Source organism: Mastigoproctus giganteus, chromosome 14 (genome assembly GCF_048544385.1).
Source record: "Mastigoproctus giganteus isolate SK-2022 chromosome 14, ASM4854438v1, whole genome shotgun sequence".
NCBI classification, from domain to species: domain Eukaryota; kingdom Metazoa; phylum Arthropoda; class Arachnida; order Uropygi; family Thelyphonidae; genus Mastigoproctus; species Mastigoproctus giganteus.
Window position 1 is genome coordinate 52,042,436 of NC_143588.1, and position 24,889 is coordinate 52,067,324.

The window sequence follows — 24,889 nt, forward strand, 5'->3', positions numbered from 1 at the left end:
CCATGTTACAACAAGCTTGTTTTACCACGGTAAAACAAGCTTCTGTTACATATTTCAGTATTATTCAAGTACAGTATTACAACGTAACCTGCATCACTCTTATCCCACTGGCTGAATAAATGTCACTAGGAGGAAAATTATTTTAATGTATAGAAAGATATTTAATAAAATAACTCTCATTTTTCAGTTTCTTCAGTCCATTTTTCACTACGTACAAGTACATAATATACAATACGAAATTTGGTCCCCATTTTAAGTGAAATTTTTGGGAACCAATTATCCTCAGATAACAAAAATCCCCTGTATACTGTTTGTGTACAAAAAAATAACTATTATGGAAGATTATGTATTCAAAGTATTAACTCTATAAAACAAAAAAATTAAATTAAAAAGATTGTCTTATGTTTTAAAAAATAACAACATAATAAGACAATTAACTGAGAACTTTATACATACGTACCGTTTTTGTTGCGTGTTGTAACAGCCGGTGTGCACCCATGGATAATATTACTGGTCATTCCTGAAAATTACAGATATCTTATTTTACAATATATGAAAAATGAATTTTTAAACTATAATTCAGAGCTAATTCATATTTTAAATGATACATTCAAGCTTACACACTAATGTCTGAATGTCAGTTTACAATAAGAAATGTAACTGTTATTATCTTCTTTTAAAAGCAGTGAACTTAAAATGCATACTTTCTTACAACCACTCCACATCCTACACATTACCCACTTAACAAACAAGTTATATTACATTTCTATAAAGTTAGATTATCGAAAATTTCTATACTGTATTCAATGAATGTTTACAAAAACTTCATATGATGGGTAGCTAAGGTAGGATTTGTGTAGAAGTACTTCATAAGTACTACTACACAAGTAAAAATAATTAAGCCATTCCCTTGTGCACTAAAGACAAGTGCATAGGGGGAATCGCCTTAATCCAGTGTTTCTTAACCTTCAGTAAACCATAGAAAAAAAACCATAGAAAACCACAAATTGTTTCCTAATTTTGGTGGAGTGCCAGAAGAATTGTGAATTTTTCCAAATTTTACCATACATAAATATTACATTAACATAAAAATGATCCAAAAAAAATTTTAAAAACAGATTTCACTCATATTTACAGAGACAATACTTGTAAATAAGTTATGTAAAAAACTTATTCCTCAGCATGGGATTCCAAGCAACGAATGATGCTTGCAGAGCACCAGTGTGAGAAACCTATCAAATTGTCACAAAGGTCCAGAAAAACATTGTGCTGAAATTTTTAAAATAATTATCAGTTCTGATGGAATCAGAATTCAACCTAAACCATTCTTCCAAAATAATCAATACAAAGAGACATTTGAATTATTGACACAGAACTCTTTAACCATTAATTTTCATGCTTAAGATTCTTAGGGAAAATTTTTATTTTGGCATGCTTAATATGTCCTCCATTTTGGTGAAAAACTTCCTAAAAAGATAGCAATGTTTGTAATAGCACAATAAAACATGACTTCATCAGCACAACTAAACAACCATGCAGTAGCGTGTTAGTAAATTTTTTAACAACTGGCTCACTGAAAAAAAAAAGACCAAGAATGTGTGTTTATATATTTATCGTAAGTTTACTGATTTGCAACAATTGGAATACAAATAATTCAAACAATAATAAAACAAATGTATCCCCAATTCACAAAGAGAAGAGTTTTGAAAGAGAAGAGTGGGAATTATAGAAGCCGTTCAGAAGAATAGTGCCCATGAAAGTATCTGTAGAAAAGGCCCGCAGAAGAAACAGTACGTCTATGAGACAGCAAGTGGAAACACTCCGTTAGAGAGGAGTCATTAATTAACCTAACTGCCCTCTTCTGAATGGAATCAAGGAGCCTGAGAGAGGTTTTGGGGGCATCGCACAATATTATTTCACAATTCAAATCAGGAATTGAAAGGTGACACGATTAATTACAGATCTGTTAGTTTAACTTCTGTTCCAGGAAAAATAATGGAGTTACTGGTTAAGGAAGCATTCTAGGATCATCTAGACAAGACTGCACTTATAGCTCAGACATAGCATGGGTTGGTTAAGGGGGAGTCCTGTCTGACCAATTTGATTGGATACTATAATTTGATACTGTTGCACATTGAAGACTATTGTATGAATTGGAACAGTACAGCATTAAGGGCAAGTTGCTACAATGGATAAAAGGATGGTTGAGAGAGAGAGAGAGAGCGCTAATCAATGGACACTGCTCTTCATGGACTAATGTTATTAGTGGAGTTACCTACGGATTTGTGTTGGGGCCATTGTGGTTTTCTGTATTTATCAATGATACTGATGAAGGTATATCACGTTTAATGTCCAAGTTTGCAGATGGTACAAAGGTTGGTAGGGTTGTTAATGCCACCTCTGAGACCATGTGTTAACACATGGTCTCAGAGGTGGCAAGTGAAATTTAACATTGAAAAATAAAAAGTACTCCATATGGGTAGCAATAACCCCAGAGTAACACACCGACTGTTATAAACATAAAAAAGGCACCAGGAGTGGATCGGATCTATCCAGTTATCTTAACGGAGGCAGCAAAGGAAGTAAGCAAACCCATGCTTACTTCCTAGCCATAATTATGAGGGCTTCCTTAGACTCAGGGAAGGTACCCGTGGACTGGAGTTGTGAAAATGTGACCACAATTCACAAAAAAGGATCAAAGGGCGACACAAGTAATTATAGACCTGTTAGTTTAACTTCTGTTCCAGGGAAATTTATGGAGGCTGGTTAAAGAAGCACTGCAGGACTAGACAAGACTTCAGTTATAGCTCAGACACAGCATGGTTTTGTTAAGGGAAGTCTTGTCTGGCCAATTTGATTGGATACTATGTGATCACAAAGGAACTGGATGCAAGGAATAACTTTGATATCATATATTTGGATCTTAGAAAGGCTTTTGATACTGTTTCACACAGAAGACTGCTGCACAAATTGGAGGCAAATTGCTGCTTTGGATAAAGGGATGGTTGAGTGGGAGAAGACAGAGAGTGGAAATCAATGGACACTGCTCTTCGTGGACCAATGTTATTAGTGGAGTCCTTCAGGGTTCAGTGTTGGGTCCATTGTTGTTTTCTGTATTTATAAATGATATTGATGATGGTATATCAGGCTTAATGTCCAAGTCTGCAGACGATACAAAGGTTGTCACGGGCACTGCTGCTCCTTCCCACCTGGCTACGGAGGCGCCAGAAGAAGAAAAGTTGAGCAGATGGGTTGAGAGGTGGTAAATGAAGTTTAACATTGACATATGTAAAGTACTACATATGGGAAGCAGTAACCCCAGAGTAACATATCAACTCTCTGGTAGTGTACACTGACAGTGGTAGAGAATGAAAAGGAACTGGGGGTAACTGTGCAGGCAGATATGAAGTTTTCTAAGCAGTACAGACGGTTTGCAAGAGTAACTCAAGGTATCTTGTCAGTGATATACAGGAATTTTTCTAGCAGGATAAGGCAGTGATTATCCCCTTGTATAAGGCAATGGTCAGGCCACATCCTTTAGTACTGTATACAGGTCTAGAGGCCTCATTTTAAGAAGGATGTAGAGCTGTTGGAACGAGTACACAGAAGGGCAACAAGATTAGTGAATGGAATGATGGGTTGCTCTTACGAAGAAGAGCTTAAGTTTTGCAGATTACAGTATCTGGAGACTAGGTACCTGCGAGCATGGGCGTCCAGAGAAAATTCTCGGAGGGGGGGGGGGGCTTAGAGACAAATAATTACATCAATAAATTTTTATTTAATTTTTTAAATAATTATTTAATTAAACAAGTAGATTATAGAATACAGTATTGCATCAATATAAAAACACATATTGTATATGAATTTACAATATAAAGGAAACAAGAATTAATATATATATATATAAATATAAAACAGTTTTTTTAGTTAATTATAATACCAACTAGGGAGAATTTAGCATAAAAGTATTAGGGATGCAAACTATACTCATTTCTGTTTGTCATTTGCCAGATGGCAAATGGCAAACAGAAACAGATAGCTTCAGCTAATTATTGATGGGATATATTGAGTGGAGCTAGCCTTAACGTTCCATTCAATGTATCCATATATCTATAATTAGCTATATTATCATTTTAATTTTACTATTTTATATTATTTTACTTTATGTGTTTATTTATAGGGTACAACAAAGAAGTCCAACTAAGGTTACCTAGACTTGGCCCTTTGAACTAATGAGTATAGTTTGCACCCCTAATACATTTATGGCACCTCTGTAGCCAGGTGGGAAGGAGCAGCAGTTTGTAGCACATGCTTCTTGATTAGACCGGGGTTCGAGCCCGTCACCACCAAATACGGAGGATGTGGAAAGGTCAGGGAATGACCACCACATATTCCGGAAGCAATATGGCCTTAGTTGCTAATGCTGCTAAAAACCAAATAAAATAATACATTTATGCTAAATTGTCCAATTTATCTAGTTGGTATTACAATTAACTTTTTTTTTCCCCCCTTTTTAGTAGTTGTTGGCGCATCGGCTTCTTGGCCATAATGCACCTCCCAAGGCTTTTGCAGTACTTGGTTCCAAGCCCGAGGCGGGATTCGAACACGCGACCTTTGGGTTGCCAGGCAGGCACTTTACCCACCCGGCTAGCCGGGTGGGTAAATTGTAGCCCGGTCGCAGTGTTGCCATTTTAGCGGTTTTCCCGCTAGATTTAGCGGAATTGCTTCAGGTTTAGCGGATAAAAATATGAAATAGCGGATAGCGGATTTTTTAGCGGGAAGAGTATAAATGTTTAGCATTTTATGTATTTTGGCAATGTAACATTTATATTAAGAAATATTCATTTAAGAAATATTAAATTAATTGTTCGATTAATTATTTAATTAACAATAAAAATAATTCATAATTGAAATAGTAGAGATATCATATTTCATAGTTTTTTTTTTATAAAGCGAAGAATCGGTTTTATATTATTCTGGATTTCCCTGAGGAGAACCCCAACAATTTTACGTAGTTACGCTCGCGGTCAAACGACCTGATCATTGGGTCATAGCTTTAAATTGTTGAATCAAATCTAAAAATGTGGAAAAAATTCTAATGACGCCTTTTTTTGAAACAGCGAAGGAATGGCATTGGATAATTTTTCTTCATCGTATTTGTTTGGCTTCCAAGAAATGCGATCCGAATTACCGACATCTCTTTCAACGTTTCTAATAACCACAGAGCAATAAGAGTAATAAGTAATAATTATTTCTAATAACCACAGTGTATTAATATCTTAGTATAGTCAGTCCTCGTATAGCACGATAGTTGTATTCCTAGAAACCCTCGTGCAATGCAAAATCGTACGTTTAGTAAATCCACCAGCCGACAAAATCAATTCAAATATTTATACAGTGCCATAAACGATGGTGCAGATCCGAAAAAGATACAGTAGTTCATTCGTGTCAAACAAGGTGGTTATCCATTGAAGTTGCTATAACAAGAATTTTAGAACAGTATATTGAATTAAAAGCCCATTTTGAAATAACTCGTTTGACTGACAAATGTTATACTGCAGAACTTCTTTATTCAATGTTCAAAGATGAAAGTAATTTAGCATATCTTTTATTTTAAAACCTATCTTATCTGAAGTACAAAGAGTAAACAAATCTTTTGAATCAAATACTGCCGATCCTACATTATTACTACATGATTTAAACATGCTATTGTCGATGATTGCCAATAAAATGTTTTTACCAAATAATGAAAGAAAAATAAATGAATTAATAATGAATAAACTTATCACAACAACAACAGATGAAATGGCAATAAGAGAGAGATGCCGTAATTTCTTGATTGATTTGTATCAACAATTAAAACAACGCCTTCCGGACAACATAAAAGAATTAGAAAAAATGTCATTAATCTCAGTTAACAATATATTAAAGAAACAAAAAGAACCACTGATAAATTTATTACAAAATTTAAAATTGTCTGAAGTAGAAATTGAAAAAATTGAGCAATAGTATATAAACATTACTCTCGTTAAATGGGAAAACATCAACAATACAATGAAGTTTTGGTCAGAAGTTTCGAAATATCGAGATGCAAGCGGTAAAAATCCATTTAAAGAAATTAGCGAATTTGCATTGGGTATTTTAATTTTGCCATTATCCAATGCAGATATGGAAAGAATATTCAGCAACATAAATCTAGTAAAAAACAAAACACGCAACAGAATGAGTGTTGGCACGGTTAATGCAATCTTATCAGTACGATACGGGCTCAAAAGAGTTGAAAAGTGTTGTAAAAATTATGTTTTACCTGAAGAAGTGCTTCGCAAAATAGGCACACAAGAAACATATGATGAGGAGGTATTGAATTTCGAAATTAATTTAGATTTTTAGATATTGATTTTATATTAAAAACAGAAAATAAATAACTATTTATATATACTATTTGTTTGTTTGTTTTTATTCACTACAAAGTACAAACAAATGAAAATTTAAAAAATTTGGCGGGTCAAGTGCTAAAAATAGCGGATTTTGAGTATGCGGCTAGCGGGAAATATTATTAAGAGTTGGCAACACTGCCCGGTCGGCTTACAATTAACTAAAAAATTGTTAGATGTAATGTACAATCATAAATTTGATGGCATTAATCTGTTCTGTCACTCTTTCTCCTTTTCTATTTCTTATATTCTTTTACATAACTTCATATATATAGATAATAATAATTTCAATAATCACGTATCGTATAAGAATTGAATTCTCCGTCAATCGCTTGCAAATCTATTGATGACATTTTCAATAAATTTCTTCTTGACTGCTTCCTCTTCTAGTTTTTTCCTGTGCACACTAATCATACATAAACCTTATAGGCAAGTTTCTGAGATAGTGGACACCTTAACCATGTTTTCACACGTCTCAAGGTGCTGAAACTTCTTTCAATGGTACAGGTCGTAACAGGTAATCTCATACCAATAGTTATTGCCGAATTAATAGAAGGGAAATAGTCGGAATGTTCCAAAACTTCTGGTAAAGTTTGTGGAATATCAGTCGATGAACCAAAAACAGGAAGTCTGTTTTATTGCTGTAATAGATGAAACACGTGTTCTATGGTTACCCTGCCGAGGGCTGAAACCGGCCAAACCGTAATAAAATTAAGGCAGACAAAGCATCCCATGGTCGAGGGTGTAAGGTTACATATCTCAATCACTTTACGATTATAATTTGTGGAATTTTTTACTCGATCCCAGGGAGGGGCAAGTGCCCCGTTTGGCCCCCTCTGCGGATGCCCATGCCTGCGAGGTTATCTGATTGAGGTGTATAAACCCTTGAATGGTTTGAGCATCTCAATGCTGATGGGATTCTTCCTCTTGCTCAGAATAATCACCTGTGAGGGCATAAATTCAAACTGAGGAAAGATAGTTGTAGGGCAGATCTGCGGAAGTTTGCCTTTAGTCAGCGGATAATTGATTGGTGGAACAGACTTCCATCTTTTGTTGTGGAAGTTGATAGACTAAATAAAGTTTGTTCCAAATACCTGTCCAGGCTGAGCTGGACAGGTATTTGGAACGAATGGAAGGGTGAAAGGGAAGCGGGTTTTTTTTTTTTTTTTTTTGGCTGATGCTGCATAAGCTCGCTTTCTTGCATCGTATGCCTCTACTAATGCTAATGACTGTGCATTACTACACTCAAGGTAGTGGAGAATGAAAAAGACCTGGGGGTAATTGTGCAGTCAGATATGAAGTTTTCTGAGCAGTGCAACAGGAAGAATAGCTTATGGGATCGTGTCATTGATATATAGGAATTTGCTAGCAGGGATACGGATTTGTTTGTTTGTTTATTTGGACCATTAGCAACTAAGGCCATATTGCTCTGGGGATATGCGGTGGTCATTTCCTGACCTTTCCGCATCCTCCATATTTGGTGGTCACAGGGTCGAACCCCGGTCTGATCAAGAACGTGTGCTACACACTGCTGCTCCTGCCCACCTGGCTACGGAGGCGCCACAAAGACATCAATGACACGGACATTTCCAGATGAAAATGCCTGCAAGCATTTCCGGGATGAGTAATGAGTTTATTGCTTGTATAGCCTGTGAAATGTATTCTATGGTTGGTCTAGTAGACAAAACAAGCTCAACTGGCAATTTTTTTTCTTTGCAACTGTTGTAAGAAGTGTATTGATCTCAAATTAAAACTTGGTGCATTACAAGGAGAATTTTAGTCACTGAAGAAATGGGCACTTGCGCAAGAAACAAATGTAACTGGGGGCTAATCAGAGACTCAAAAATCTCGTGACCTGCCAAATGATGCTCCCCAATTCAGGTCCTGGAATAGAACAGTTGAGTGCTCTGGTTGAAGGAGATTTAGTTTCATTGCGACAATCAAACGTCAGGGACATGGGAACTTTTTTTGTAATAAAGACTACTGGACCAGAACCAGATTGTTTACCAGAAGCAACAACCGATGATGATACCAACAAATTGTCAGATTTTGGGGGGGAGGGGGACGGCATTGTTATTAGTGTAGGCCATTCATATTTAATAGGAAAATGACCAGACAATATTTGATGGCTAAACATAGGACCATTCTGAAAAAAAATGCGGGTTATGACAGAATGTGTACGAGTCTACAATCCTGCCCAGAAACAGTAGGAGGAATTATATAACAAAAGCATCACAGATTAACTCAAGAATTCAGGGACTCAGCAGTGCTCTAGGGTAGAAATTTTTATCTCTGTGTGTGTTGTTGTTTGGTTTTTAGGAGCATTAGCAACTAAGGCCATATTGCTCCGGGGATATGGGGTGGTCATTCCCTGACCTTTCTGCATCCTCCGTATTTGATGGTCACGGGATTGAACCCCAGTCTAATCAAGAAGCATGTGCTATGCACTGCTGCTCCTGCCCACCTGGCTTCGGAGGCACTTTATCTGTGTGACCTGCATTTGTAGTTGGAACGATTTTATTTTGTAGAGACAGTCGTTCCAACAAAGGTAGTGCAAGGGTTTTTGCCAGAATCATTGATGATACCCTCAGGTTTCAAGGAAACTGCTAGCTAAGGGGAAAGAAGGATGATATTGAAGTGCATTTATTTTATTACATCAGCCAAAGTAAAGCTTAAACACATCAAGAATTCTTGTTTGTTACCGCAACAGCTGACGTTGGAAAGATGTTCAGAGGATGACAAAGTTTTAAATGATTAGGAAGATAAAACTGGAGAAACAAGCTTAAATACCTTTAAATTAGCATTAGCAAAGGCACATAATGCAAACTTATATAGCATCAACCAAAAAAAAAAAAAAAACCTTATTTCACCCATCCACTCGCTCCAAATGTTTCTCAAGTTCTGCTTTGAATCCATTTAAGCTATCAACTTCAACGACAGATAGAATTTTGTACCAGCAATCAACCACCCGCTGGCTAAAGGCAAACTTCCGCACATCTATCCTACAACCGTCATTCCTCAATTTGAATTTATGCCATCTCAGGTGATTATTCTGAGCAAGAGGAAGAATCCCATTAGCATTGAGCATGCTTAAACCATTCAAGGCTTTATACACCTCAATCAGATCACCTCACAGGTGCCTAGTCTCCAGACTCTGTAATTTACAAAACTTAAGCCTTTCTTTGTAAGAGCAACCAATTCTTCCATTCACTAATCTTGTTGCCCTTCTCTGTACTCATTCCAACAGCTCTACATCTTTCTTAAAATAAGGCATCCAGACATGCATACGGTACTCAAGGTGTGGCCTAACCATTGCCTTATACAAGGGGATAATCACCTCCTTATCCCAGCTAGAAAAATTACTGTATATCATTGACAAGATACCATGAGCTACTCTTGCAAACCATCTGCACTGATCAGAAAACTTCATATCTGCCCGCACAATTACCCCCAGGTCCTTTTCATTCTCTACCACTGTCAGTGTGGTACATCAGAATTGATACATTACTCTGGGATTACTGCTTCCCATATGTAGTACTTTACATTTGTCAATGTTAAACTTCATTTGCCACCTCTCAGCCCATCTGCACAACTTTTCTAGACCCTGTAGCAGCAGTGTACTGTCATTAACAACGCTGCCAACCTTCATATCGTCTGCAAAGTTGGACATTAAGTCTGATATACCATCATCAATATCATTGCCGACAGGGCTAGCCGGGGAGGTAAAGTGCTTGCCTAGAAACCCAAAGGTTGCGGGTTCAATTCCCGGCCCGGGCTGGATATCACGATAGTGCCGAACCAACCGATTGGTTGGATATCCTGGCCACAATACACGAAGGAAGCAAAAAAAAACTGGTATTGATCACATCATACGAAATAAATAAATAAATATCATTTATCAATACAGAAAACAACAATGGACACAACTCTGAACCCTGAGGAATTCTACTAATAACATTAGTCCATGAACAGCAGTATCCATTCATTACCACTCTGTCTTCTCCCACTCAACCATCCCTTTACCCATAGCAGCAAATTGCCTCCAATGCCACACTGCTCCAATTTGTGCAGCAGTCTTCCATGCGCAACAGTATCAAAAGCCTTTCTAAGATCCAAATATATGATATCAAAGTTATTCCCTGCATCCAGTTCTTTTGTGACTACAGTCTCAGTTATTACAAGATTATCTAGCTTACTGCAGAGTTGAATACACCTCTGGTATTCCCCTCGTTGAATAACTCCTCATGTGTGAATTTCGATGCAAAATATTCATTCAGTTTGTTAGCTACCTGAGCAGGATCATCAACAGTTGATCAAGTGGACCAATCTGATTCATCCCCTTCCTTCTAGAGTTTACACAAGTAAAGAACTCTTTGCTGTTTTTCTTTGCATCCTTTGCCAAAGATTTCTCGTAATCTGCCTTCGCCTGCCTAACCTCCTTTGTAACATGGTTACAGACCAGCTTGTATCTATCATAGGCTTCTGTGTCACATGTTAATTTATATGTATCCCATGCATTTTTCTTCTCTGTCACATGTCTAATTAGTTCATCTGACATCCATTTAGGATCTTGAACAATATTTCTTTGTTGGTATGAATACCCTAGTGGCTTCCAAGATTAATTCTTTGAATGCTTCCCATTTTGAATTTGCTGTTGGTAATATCATCAATTGGTTCCACCGTATAGAATTTAAAAATATTGTCTCACACCACCGTAGTCACCTTTACGAAATCAAAAACCCTTCCCTTTACCTTCATGGTAATTACCTCTTTGAGTAAATCCCACTTCAGCACACTTTGATCACTACCACCAAGTGGTTCCTTTATCAAAAGATTCTTGATGCATGAAGAATCACTACTGATAATCAGATCAAGAGTATTACTCCCTCTAGTTGCATCCTGAACATGCTGCTGTAGAAAACAATCATCCAATAAATCCACAAAAGCCTTGCTAGTGTGTGAGTGACCAACCCGCAAATTCCAGTCAATATCCGGGAAATTAAAATCCCCCATTATAAGACACTCTGATTTACTGGCCCTCTATTTCTCTGCACAATTGCTCATTAGGCTCTTCAGATTCATTAGGTCTATAATACACACCTACTCTCATTTTTCCTTTCCCAGTGCTTATGTCACACCAAAGACTCAACATTGCATTGTCAACCAACATCAATTGGATGCACTTCCTTAACTAATGGCATAACCCCTCCCCCTTCTTGTCCTCTCTATTCTTTCTGTACACATTCTACTCCCCAAATTCCAGTTCTGCACTTTTTATGTCTGTGTGACACCATGTCTCTGATATCCCAACAATGTCTGCCTCTGATGTCTTGACTAGCACTCCAAGCTCATCGAATTTATTAACTATACTCCAACATTGGTGTACATGCAAGTATACATGCACCTGTTTCTACTTTTAGTTACCCTAACACAGCCCATGTATTTACTTGTAACACTATGACTCCCAGCAGTCCTGGTAATTCCCATTGCCTTGCTTTCCAGGCTGCTGCTCAATTGCATTTCAATAGAAGTAGTGCAAGAATCACTTTTACCTCTAGCAGCGGCTACTGTTAATCTATTAGTACGTGTATTCCCCCGAAGCTAGCAGTTTTCCGACCCATCTAACTCTGCCTCGATAGCATCAGAAAATATTCTTGCACCCTTTCTATTTAAGTGTATCCCATCCCTGTAGAAGCAGTCTCTCCTGTTAATAAGCACAGACCAGGCTGAGATAAATTCTACCCCTTGAGCCTTGGACTTTTCTCTCCAGGGGCGAACTGATCGACAAGGCTCTCATCATATACTCCCTCCTATCGTGTCTGGGCAGAATTGTAGATACTTTCAAATTCAACCCTAATTCAAGGCTTTTTTTGAACAGTGACCTGTACTTGATAAGTAATTCCACCGATCTCCTACTCTTAATATCATTAGTGCCAACGTGTACAACAATATCACCCTTTTTGTCCGTAAAGGATGATATCTGCCCTACATCATCAACCTTTGCACCTGGGAGACATACCCTGGTCCTGGTCCTGTTCCATCTATCCTTTTTGCACAATATGTTCCCCGTTTCCCTGACAATAGAGTCACCTACAACAACTAGTTCCTTTGGGACCAGCACATTCTGCCTTGGGGGTTGCGGCTGTGTTGCGTGATGTTCAAGTGCAAGCTCTGGCATTGATGTGGGCAGCTGAGAGCTTGATGGGGCCCTCAACTTAAATCCTTCAAGGGCATCCACCCTGTCCTTCAAGCTCTCATATAAGCCCATAACAATGCCGAGTTGGCGCCTGATTTTCTTGCACTCCTTACATCACACACACACAAAGACACTCCCCTTGGCAATACCATGTCCCATTCCTGATTGCTCCACAAACATCAAACAAGCAGTGCATTTCAATAGATTGATTCTGAGGACAACCCCCCCCCACTAGTTCTCCCCTGAGCCACAGAACTTCCACTAGTTTGAGCCTTTTGCTTTGCTGCTCTGAGTCATGATTTCTATTCAAGTTCAATAAAATTCCAATACAAAATAACCCTAAATATATATATATCCCAATGCAGTTAGAATTTACATTATATGACTTTCTTATCCCCTATCAACGTTATATGACTTTCTTCATCAGCCATTTTCAATCCACTGCAGGATGAAGGCCTCTCCAGCAACTTTCCAGTTCCTTCTGTTTTGTGCAATGGCCATCCATTTACTACCCACAAACTCATGAATTTCATCTGTCCATCTCTGTTGTTGTCTTCCAGGTTTTCTTCTAGCTCCTCTTGGATACCATTCTGTTATTTTCTTAGTCCATCTGTCATCACGTCTTCGAGCGATGTGTCCTGCCCAAGACCATTTTAGTTCTTTAGTTTTGATAAGAATGTCCTTTACTTGAGTTTGTTGCCTAATCCATGTGTTTCTCTTCTTATCTAACAGTCTGATTCCCAATATGATTCGTTCCATTCTTCGCTGTGTAGTTCTCAGCTTCTCTTCCATTCTTTTGGTGAGTGCCCAAGTTTCACTTCCATAAGTCATGGCGGTGAGTATACATTGGTTCATTATTTTACGTTTCAGACAAACTGGGATATTGCTCTTCAGTATGTGACTATATTTCCTGAATGCTATCCATCCAAAATTTATTCTTCTCTTGACTTCCAGCCATTTATCATTATTACAGCTAATGACTTGTCCCAGATAAGTATATGACTCCACCTTTTCAATTACTGCTCCTTCAATCATTATATCCCTTTCTGTGGCATACTTGTTTGTCATTACTTTTGTTTTAGCCATATTCATCTTTAGTCCAAAATCCTTACTAACTCTGCATAACTGATTAAGATTTTCCTCCAATTCTTTGGGACCGTGGCTAATGACCACAATGTCATCTGCAAATCGTAAATGGTTTAGGTACTCTCCGTACACATTGACTCCTCTTCTGCGACCAGTCTAATCTTCTGAAAGCTTCCTCAAGGGCAGCAGTAAACAGCTTCAGAGATATTGTGTCTCCTTCTCGAACTCCTTTCTCAATTTTAAATTTCCTACTGTCTTTGTCTAGTCTAATAAAGGAGGTAGCAGTCTCATATATTTTCTTGAAAATCACAATACACGGGGTATCTATGCCTTGTCTTTGCAGTTCCCGAAACATTGCCTTATGCTGTATGGAGTCAAATGCCTTTTCATAATCCACAAATGCCAGGCATAGTGGTGTTTTATATTCATTTGCTTTCTTCATTAGCTGTGATATTACTTGAAGGTGATCCATAGTTGAGAATCCTGTCCTAAAGCCAGCTTGCTCTTTCGGTTGATTCTCATCAAGTATTCTTTCTAATCTGTTAGTAATGACCCTTGTGAACAACTTGTAGATGTGAGATAACAAGCTAATTGGTCTATAATTTCCAATTTTTGATTTATCTCCTTTCTTATGCAGCAAAACTATGATTGCATTATTCCACTTCTTAAGCGTCACACCTTTTCTAATGCACTTTGTGAAGAGCCTTGCCAGTTTTTGTGTTATGTCTCTTCCTCCCAATTTTAACAACTCTACAGTAACTTCATCATCCCCCCGGGGCTTTCTGATTCTTCATTTTCTTCAATGCATGTTCTACCTCATCAGGAAGAATATCAGGTATGTCGTATGTATTGCTACTTTGCAATCCATCTTCCCCACTGCTGGCATCATTCCCCTGCTTCTTGTATAATTCTCTATAGTAGTCTTCTGTTATTTGAATTATGCCTTCTCTGCTGTTTATAAGTACACCATCGCTATTCTTCAGTTTCAGTATCATTTGTCTTTCTGTATTACTGCTCGTGGCTGCTGATTTAATTCCTTTGTTTTCCCTTAATGCTTGTTCTACTTTTCTTGTGTGAAATCTTCTTATGTCCTCTCTGAGTCTCTTTCTAATGGATTTGCATAACTCAGTATACTCAATTTTCTCCCTCTCATTGTTTTTCTTGCTTTTCATTTGTCGTCTTCTGTTCTTCATGACAAATGTTTCTTGACTAAATTTTTTCTTCTTTGGATTTCTTTTTCCCTATCGGTTTCTTGAGCTTGGACTTTCAGAAAGTTGTAATATTCCTCATCGATATCTTGGTCCTGAGCAGTCTGCAGAATCTCAAACTTATTTTTAAGTTCCAGTACATACTGCGCTTTTTCTCCTCTTTTGTTATCTCAAAGACCTTTGTATTATTTACTTGAGTCGGTTTTTTCCTTTCCTTTCCTACATCTATATCAAGTGTACATCTTACCATTCTGTGATCACTTCCAACATTTACCTTATTCAGGACAGTAACAGCATTCACAATATATCTTCTGTTAGTGAGGATGAAGTCGATTTCATTATTTGTTAATCCATTTGGACTCTTCCATGTCCACTTTCTGTTCACCCTTTTCTTGAAAAAAGTGTTCATTACTGACAGTCTTTGAGATTCTGCAAATTCCACAAGTCTTTCACCTCTTTCATCAATTCCAAAATTTCCTATAGTTTCCCTTTCTGCGCTGTTTTGTCTTTTTCCAACCTTAGCATTGAAGTCCCCCATAATAACAGTGTAGTGAGTTTTCTGCTCATTTAGAAGACTCAATTTTGGTGTACATTTCTTCAACCTCTTCATCATCATGGCTCGATGTTGGTGCATAAATCATTATAATCTTTAGCTTGTACCTCTTAGAAATCTTGAGTATTAGTCTTGACACCCTTGGTGATGTACTTTTGAATTCCAAAATGTTGTTTTTAAAATCTTTATGGACCAGAAACCCAACTCCACCTTCACTCCTTTCACAGTTTCCATTGGTGTACAGCAGATTTCCACTTGATAAACTTATAAGTGATTCATTTCTTCTTCTTGTTTCAGCCAAACCGATGATATTCCAATTCACATTTTCTAATTCCTTTTCCAGCTCTAATATCCTGTCTTTACCGATGAGTGATCTTACGTTATAACAGGCCAAGTTCAATTTCCGTGCATGGCAGCCTGGCCATACCCAGAGATTCTTAGCACCCTCTGCTTCCACTCTGATCCTCTTGCTGCCATAATCTCACTTTTCTATAAAATAATATATTTGTAAGATTATACATCTTACAGAACCGGTGTAAAAGGTGACCTCTCATACTGATCTTGGCCTCACCTGGGACGTTGGGCTCACATTGAAAGCTGCTGGGGACTGAGGGTCATTTATTTTGTCGTGCTGTCATATGCTGGAGGGTTTGGTCTTTTCCTCTTCACACTGACCAGGCATCTTGAAGAGAACCACTCTACACTTTTTTTACCACCTAAGTGACGTAACAGGGCTTACCATCGAGAAGGTGTGCACGAGTGGACTTTAGGGAGGTAGGCCAACTGGACTTCTCCTAAATCTTCTGTAATAGAAGGATATTGGATCCATCAGTGTTTTAGACTGAGTGTCTGATAACACACAGGATACCTGTTCCCCTCTAAGCCCCTTTCTATGACTTTCTTATCCCCTATCAACTTATATGTATTAATTTATGATGTTACGTTTGTAATAACTAGGTCGCTATATTTATTTACTTAAAATAGTACAATTTAACTGAGAATGAAATTTAATAAGATTAATAAATTTTACTGATAAATTGATACTACTATACTCACTATCTAGTTTTTCGTTATTAAACCTTACGCTAGCACACGTATCTTATAACAATGGCAGCAAGTTGCGAACGGTTAATCTACGGACACGAGGTATTATTTACTTTCCAAATCGTGCTATATAATTTCAAAATAAACCAAGGAGCTTGACGTCTATAAGCTACTTATAGAAAATAATTTAATCTAACAATTAAGTCAATAAAGCGGCTAAGTATATTTAAAAACTTTCCATTCACGGGAGCTGTAAAACCTGTCCACACGTGGATTTGATACCCTTACCGATACTGAGTAATAACCTACAAAATCTCTGTCTAAATTCAATTTAAACTAAAGTATTGTTACTAGCAATATAAAGCAACTCTAAAAAATAAATTAATATTCCAATTTAAGTCAATACAAAAGCAAAAACTTCTCTTTTTGCTGGAGCCGTAAAAACTTTGCCTGTTCACAAGAATTCTTGCACCCACTTCCAAGGGGGAATGTCTGAGTAGTAAACTACAGAAGAATACTTAGTGTTAACTGTGTGTTGTCTATAGTAAGGTCAGGAGTATTGTTAATAAAATGGGCAAATTAAAACTTCTGGTTAGGACAACTAATGAAACACAATATGACTAACAGAAACATGGTGCCACCTGAAAATTGGGGATAACAGGTTGCATTATGGTATGTATAATATATTTAAGAAAGATGGGAGGGGTGGTGGGGGTCATGCTTCTTATCAAAAGCAGCTTGAATGCAAAAAGAGTTTTTGCTGAACCAGAAGTTACACCTACCAGCATAGAATCTATATGGTGCAAGTTAGTCGAAAGTAAAGGTATAATGAGAGTTGGAGTAATCTACAGACTAGAAGATTGTGAAGAGTATGCCAGGAGTGTCTACATACAGATAGATTGGGCAAGCAAATGTGAATGTCTTATTATGGGTAACTTCAATCTTCCCCTAACTGACTGGAATTAATGGGACAGAACTTGCCATAGGGAACAAAAATTTTAAATAAATTGAATGATTATTATTTGTAGCAGCATGTCATAGAAAATTCTAAATGTAAAAATACTCTAGACCTTTTCATTATTCACGAATCAGATAATACCACAGGGCTTACAGAACAGGAACCATTGGTAGGAAGTGATCATGCAGTCATTAGTTGAAAGATGAGGAAAGATGCTGAAGTAGTTAAAGCAAAACCTAAAGTTAAAGCAAAACTGAAGTAGTTAAAGCAAAACCCACAAGTTTTAATTTCAGAAAAGGAGCCTATGAAATTTAAGGCACTACATGGCATCTATTAATTGGGCAGATTGCAGAGGGAGGGTGAATAAATAAGAATTATGGTATACCTTTAAAGAAATAATCACAAAAGTCATCAATGCACAAATACCATTAAGGATATATAACACAAGGAGGATGCTGAGATGGATGAATACAGAACTGGCCAGTCTGTGCACGACCAAGCTCTGGCTAAGAGAGCAAAGTATAGGCACAAGGAGTTTCTCATCTATATGAATACAAAGAAGATGAAAACTAATTAGATCGGACCCTTATGTAATGGGGAAAGCCTTCGATAATCTAGCTCAGGAGTGGCCTACTTAATTTGTGATGCGATCTACTTTTTTTCCTTCAAAATGTGCCGCAATCTACCATCTCAAAAATTACATTGCACAAGGTGCACAAATCGAGGGATGACTGTATATTTCAAATTCATAGTGATCGACCGAAACTGTTAAATCCGCGATCAACTCATTGGCCACCCCTGATCTAGCTAATCAATTGAATAGCTATTTTGCATCGGTCTTTACTGACAAAAGACTTTCGTGTTGAGAGGCTGTGGAAGTGAGGCTAAGCCATATGAAATTAGTGATTTTGAAATTACAGATGACTGTTTATTAGAAAAAGCTGTCCCTAAAGGCAAGTAAGACTTTCACAGTTGATGGTATTTACCCAATAATTTTGAGGGTGGTGGCAAGAGAGAGAGTGTGTGTGTGTCGAACCACTGAGGTAAATTATGAAGGCATCATTGGACTATAGAGATTCCTTTGGATTGGAAAAGTGCCAATGTATCACCAATAATAAAGGTGGTTCTAAGAGAAGTGGTAATTACAGACTAGTTAGTCTGACTTCAGTGGCAGGGAAAAATCTTAGAGGTAATCATTAAGAGTGCAATTCAAAGACATTTAGACAAAAATGACATTTTGAAGGACACGCACACGTTTTGTTAAGGGGAAATCATGTTTAACTAACCTGGTAAGTTACTCATGAGCTGGATCTAGGGAACAATTTTGATTTTGGCAAGGCACTTGGCTCAGTCCCTCATGAGAGGTCACTGTAAAGCTGGAGCATGTTGAGATTACTGGAAAGATTCTAAAATGGATTGCTGGGTGGCTGCAGGCAGAAGGTTGTGATTAATGAATATCCTTCAGATTGGTAAAACATCAGAACTAGAGTCCTCCAAGGATCAGTTGTTGGGCTACTGTTGTTTCTGATTTTCATGAACTACATCATAAAGGGATAAAGGGCATGATGTCAAAATCTGCAGACAATGTAAAGATTGGGAAAGTCATTAATGATCAGCGTCAAGCAATGCTCCTTTAGGATGATTTGAACAGGCTTAAAGAATGGTCATAAAAGTGGCAGCTACATTTTAATGCAGCAAAATACAAGGTCTTACATTTCGGAAATAGAAATCCCAAAATAACTTATACATTTGGTGGGGTTGAATTAAAAACAGTAGAGAAATACAGGGATCTGGGAGTTACGAAGTGTTCTAAGGCACACTTCATATCTTTCATGAACTACATGAAGTGTTTCATTTAGTTCATGAAAATCAGGTAGATACAAAGTGTTCTGAGCAATGTACACAGCTGGGCATGAAAGCCCATGGTGTTCTATTGATGATTTATCAAATAATATCCAGTAGAGATAGGGAAGTCATAATCCCACTGTTTAAGGCAATTGTAAGACCACATTTGGAATACTGTGTCCTCATCTGAAAAAATATATTGAGCTTCTTGTAAGAGTTCAAAGATGAGCAACCTGCAGTGCAAGACTGACAAAAAGAGCGACCAAACAAGGAAAGGCTTTGATTACGTGGGCTAGGGAGCTTCACAATCGGGCACCTAAGAGGGGACCTGATTGAGGTTTATAATGCTCTGATGGGATGGGGGGGGGGTATTAAAATGAATGAAAGGTGAGATTTTCACTGTTGTAAAGAACTCCAAAACTAGGGGCCATAAATTCAAATTAATTTAGACTGACTGTAGGAAGTATTCTTTGCCAGCAAATCACTGATTACCAGAACAAGTTACTTCCACAGTTGCTGAGGGTAACAGTTTGAATGAATTCAAATGTGAACTGGACAGTTACCTATGTGAGCAAGGAAGCACATAATTTGCTATGGATTTTCTGATCTACTTTTTTCTTTCTTTATTTTATTTTATTTATATTTTTTGCCAGGACAGAAAAGCCTATTGCTTCCTTGAAATATATGGCAAATACTAATACTAACAGTAACTCAGCTGCTATCATATGGATTTTTGTGAAATTTTATATTTAGGCCTTTAAAAAGATATCTCTGAAGCGATTTCAAATTTGATTAAAATCCAATAGAAATCTTTTGTAAATTATAATTTCTTTCTCCATTTGCACATAATCACTCAACTTACAGTGAATGGATTGTCATGAAATTTTATATTTCACTATTAGAACAATCTGTCAAGCCTGCCTAAATTTCATTAAAATCAGAACAATAGAAATTTAGCATTTAAATTATAATACAGTGGATTCCAGTTATTTGGGCCACCGGATAATTGGGGCAGCCGCTTATTTGGGGCAAATCTTAAAAAACACAGAACCTAATCGAGAAAATAGCCAAGGTTTACTTCGCTTAATTGGGACAACATGCTGTTTAATCAGGGCAGGAGACCACAGCACTGGAGATTACCCTACGATTGTCTGCGACTATACCACATGGTTCAGTTGGATTTCTGCAGGTCACAACCATAAAACAATTAGCAGTCACCTGTTTATTGGGCTTTTCTGTTAGTGCAATCTATTATAAACAGATAGTAAACTCGATCTTATTGAATTTTCAATAATACCGACAGCTGGAATTGTGTGGGTTATTATGGTGAAATGTGTTTACACTTCCATGAAATCTTAACTCATATAAAAAAATTAATTTTCAGAATCTCTTCATTCCTATTTTTAAAGCTTAGTAACTTGTTACTCTGTTCTCACTTGCGTGTATCGTGTTACTTGCAATTTTTGTCTGCAGTGTTCTTTGTTATTGATTGCTTATATTTTTTACTGTTTTAAATTTAACTCCCACCCACAAATGTCAGTGTACATATTACAGTACATATTAATTATTCTGATTATCACATATATTCTTCCAATTTGCACGTATCATTTAATTTTTTAATTGATAAGGTAATAAAGGGTAAATTTGTGCTAAGGTAATAAAGGGTAAATATTTCTTTACTTTTATAGACTGTGGATAATATTCCTCCCATTTTCGCTAATTAGAAACACTGTTTAATAGAATTAAAATTCAATTCACAAACGTGCACAATGACCAGCGGTTACTACACATCATATAGTGAACGGTACTTTACTATTGTGAGTCCATCGTAACGTGATTTGATTGTACAGTGAACCAATTGTAAAGCAGGGGTCCATTGTATTTTTTAACTATTTACGTGAAACTTCGGATAATTGGGGCAGCCGCTAAATCGGGCCAAAATGCACTAGTCCCGATGTGTCCCAAATAACCAGAAGACTGTATATCTAAATTACTATATCTAAATCACTCTCATACCACATGGAGTTTTAATATATTTTATTTAGGTGTTACTTAAACTAATATACATTGAGTGACATTTCAGATATCTTGCCAATTCCCATTACCGAGACCTTGCTTTTGGGAGACAAAAAAAATAATAATAATAAAATTTTACATTGAGCAGATCTAAATAACAATCAACTAAGATGCATTTACATATGATCAATTCTAAATTATAGAAAATAGATGAAAAGTTCTAGGTTATAATAACAAATTAGCAAATCAAAGTTATGATTACAATCTAAAGGAACAATTCTATGTTACAGCTATGTTACAATGAGCTATTTTTAATTAAACTTCTTACCTGCTGACCAAATTCTCCTGCCGGACACTCAGACCTAAATGGGTAAGAGGCTCAGTCAGCAATACATTTATAGGTAAGGTATTCACATAGTTAGCCAATAAGAATAGTACCAGTTGCCTATCCTTACTCTGGTTCTGGGTTCCAGTGTAGAAGACACCTGAGTTTACCTTTGCTCATCAGGTGTGTAGGCTGTTTCTGGGGTCCAGAAGAGAGTGTATGCCCTCTTCCAGACCCCAGAGGGAGATCGTAATTACAACTTAGATATGCTAATTGCTAATTCGCTATTATAACCTAGAACTTTATCTATTTTCTGAAAATTAGAATGGATCATATGTAAATACATCTTAGTTGATTGTTATTTAGATCTGCTTGCTCAATGTAAAATAAGTTATTTTTGTCTCCCAACAAACTTTCATACTTGCTGTACGTTTCTGTGTCCCCTGATTATTTATAATGACCCCATAGTTGTTTTTCCCCTCTACTACCAGCCTCATCAGTTGATCTGAAATTTATATATTAATCTCTTAGTTGGTATATAAAAGGCTTAGTAGCATCTATACTTATTTCCTCGAAAACACTTACCATTTAGAATTAGCATTAGTAGAGGCATATGATGCAAGAAAGCAAGCTTACAGAGCATCAGACAAGGAAAAAAAAAGAAAAAACTCCCATTTCACCCATCCACTCCAAATGTTTGTCTAGTTCTGCCTTGAACTTATTTAAGTTGTTCACCTCCACTAAATCAGATGAAATTTGATGTTATTAACATCGCCATCAGTTAGTCCCACTGAAAAGAATTTGAAAATGCTCTAAAACCACTGAACTCACCTTTATGAAACTAAAATCTGTTCCCTTTAACCTGGATAGTAGTTCTATCTTAAAGTAAATCCCACATCAATACACTATGTTCACTGTTTCCTAATTGTTCTAGAAATCCTTATTACATGTCATATATTGTTACGTCACTGGTAACAATATGTGAGGTGTGTAATAACTTTCCCAGACTGGTGCAATAAAAAGAAAAGAAAGTGAAGGAGCTCAATAGTGATTTTACTTTTATTCAAAGTAGAATCTACTGATTGAATCCACTTATTACACCATTCTAAAAGTTTCTGAAAACAGTCAGCGAAAGCATCGAAATAGATCTGGGATTCCCAACCAGTGATTCACGAAAGTGTTCCGGGGGTTACGCACAAAAAATTCTATAATGGAATCTGCGTAGATTTACACAGGTAAATTTTTGTAAACTACAAAATAGCTTATTAATTTATGCAGTTCAGTTCAGTTCAAAATTTATATTTAGTTGTGGTTTAGGTCATGTGCCCTTACATAGCAAGCATGCGCAACAGGATGTTAGTTGGGGAGGAATCGATGCGAAAACGTGCCAATGTGTGTATTGTACCATTCAGCGCATAACAGACAAACTCCAGTAAACATTGCTAGTAGCTGCACCATGCCACATCATGTTGGATTTGAACATTATGCAGTATTAAATTTCTTTAACGTGAATTCACAGTAGTTTTAAACTTTAAAATTCATTATGGACCTCTGGTTGAACACTGAAAGCATAAAGAACAATGATGTCAAAATAGAAGTTAATGAGAAGCAGGTGCCTCCATAGCCAGGTGGGAAGGAGCAGCAGTGCGTAGCACAGGCTTCTTGATTAGACCAAGGTTCGAGCCCGTCACCACCAAATACGGAGGATGCGGAAAGGTCAGGGAATGACCACCGCATATCCCGGAGCAATATGGCCTTAGTTGCTAATGCTCCTAAAAACCAAATAACAAACAAACAATGAGAAGCATGAAAATTGAAATCATCCCTCAAATCCGTCCCAAGATCACCTTCAAAAAAACCCATAAAATCCATTTAGCTTGTCAAAATTCCCAAATACTACATAAAGATGTTCAAAATATTAGTACAAAAACGAATAGTAAAAAAATGAAATATAGTGAAGATTTCATTAAATTTGGTTTTTCATTTAGGCTTAGTGGTTTGCAAATATAGGCTTAGTGGTTCACAATAAAAATATTATGTTGAAAGGATTCTTGAGTAAAAAAAGGTTGGGAACTGCTGAAATAGTATGTTTAGTTTGGCAGTTATGTTTTCCTTTATGTCCTCAACATCCTGAAATCTCTTTCCGTTGAGGGCAGTTTTCTTGAAAAAGAGGAAGTCCGCTGGTGCTAGACTGGGAGAGTAGGGTGGATGGTTGATCTGTACAATGCCATGTTTCATCACCAACAAGTGCAGAATAAGCAATGACAATGTCATGAAACAAGAACCAGTTGTCTTTTCATCAAAATTGTAGCTTCACCTGGGAAATGCACTTCAATAGTCTTTGAAGCACCTGTACATAGAATACAGCATAAAATATCTCTTCCCTTCAGGTAAATTCCTTGTGAATCACACCCTGTTTGTTGAAAAACATGATCTGCATCATCTTGATCCTGGACTTCTGTAAATAAAACATTCTGGACCATCAGGATGATTTTGAATTCACTACATGCTTTAATGGTTCGTCTCTGAGTTGCACTGAAAAAATCCAACACTCATCCAAGGTCCGGAATGTTTTATTTACAGAAGTCCACGATCAAGATGATGCTGATCATGTTTTTCAACAAACAGGGTGTGACTCACAAGGAATTTACCTGAAGAAGAGAGATTCAGTGCTATATTCTATGTAGGTGCTTGTCAGGATTGTCTCTGCATGATGACATTATTTGTGGCTTGTTGTTGTTGTTATTTGGTGTTTAGGAGCATTAGAACTAAGGCCATATTGCTACGGGAATATGCGGTGGTCATTCTCTGACCTTTCCGCATCCTCCGTATTTGGTGGTGACGGGCTCGAACCCCAGTCTAATCAAGAAGCGTGTGCTACGCACTGCTGCTCCTTCCCCTCTGGCTACGGAGGCCCCTATTTGTGGTTTCTGCTCATTCATGAGGCTGTGTGCCACAAATTTTGCATAGATCTTCCTTCTCCCTAAATCTTCATGCAGAATTTGACAAAACACCTCCTTATTCATATCCAACTCATTAGCCATTATTCTGAGGGTTAAACGACAATCTCTTGCCATAATTTCCCAAACTTTTACAACTCTATCCTCATTTTGAGAGGCTGACAGGCACCCACTTCTTGGGTCATCACAAAAATCCTCATGTCCGTCTTTGAACCACTTATTCATACAATTTCTGTTGCAAATTCGCCCAGTTTAAAGCTTTGT

At 37.2% G+C, this 24,889-nt stretch overlaps 1 protein-coding gene across 1 annotated transcript in view; it reads right to left on the bottom strand.

Annotated features, from left to right (window-relative positions):
• The window catches only part of tou (bromodomain adjacent to zinc finger domain 2B toutatis), a 914,913-nt gene that overhangs the window by 825,371 nt on the left and 64,653 nt on the right, over window positions 1-24,889 (bottom strand). The window contains exon 4 of the mRNA XM_090388865.1: window positions 461-520. The gene's annotated coding sequence lies outside the window, so the exon portion shown is untranslated. The remainder of the gene's footprint in view (window positions 1-460; window positions 521-24,889) is intronic.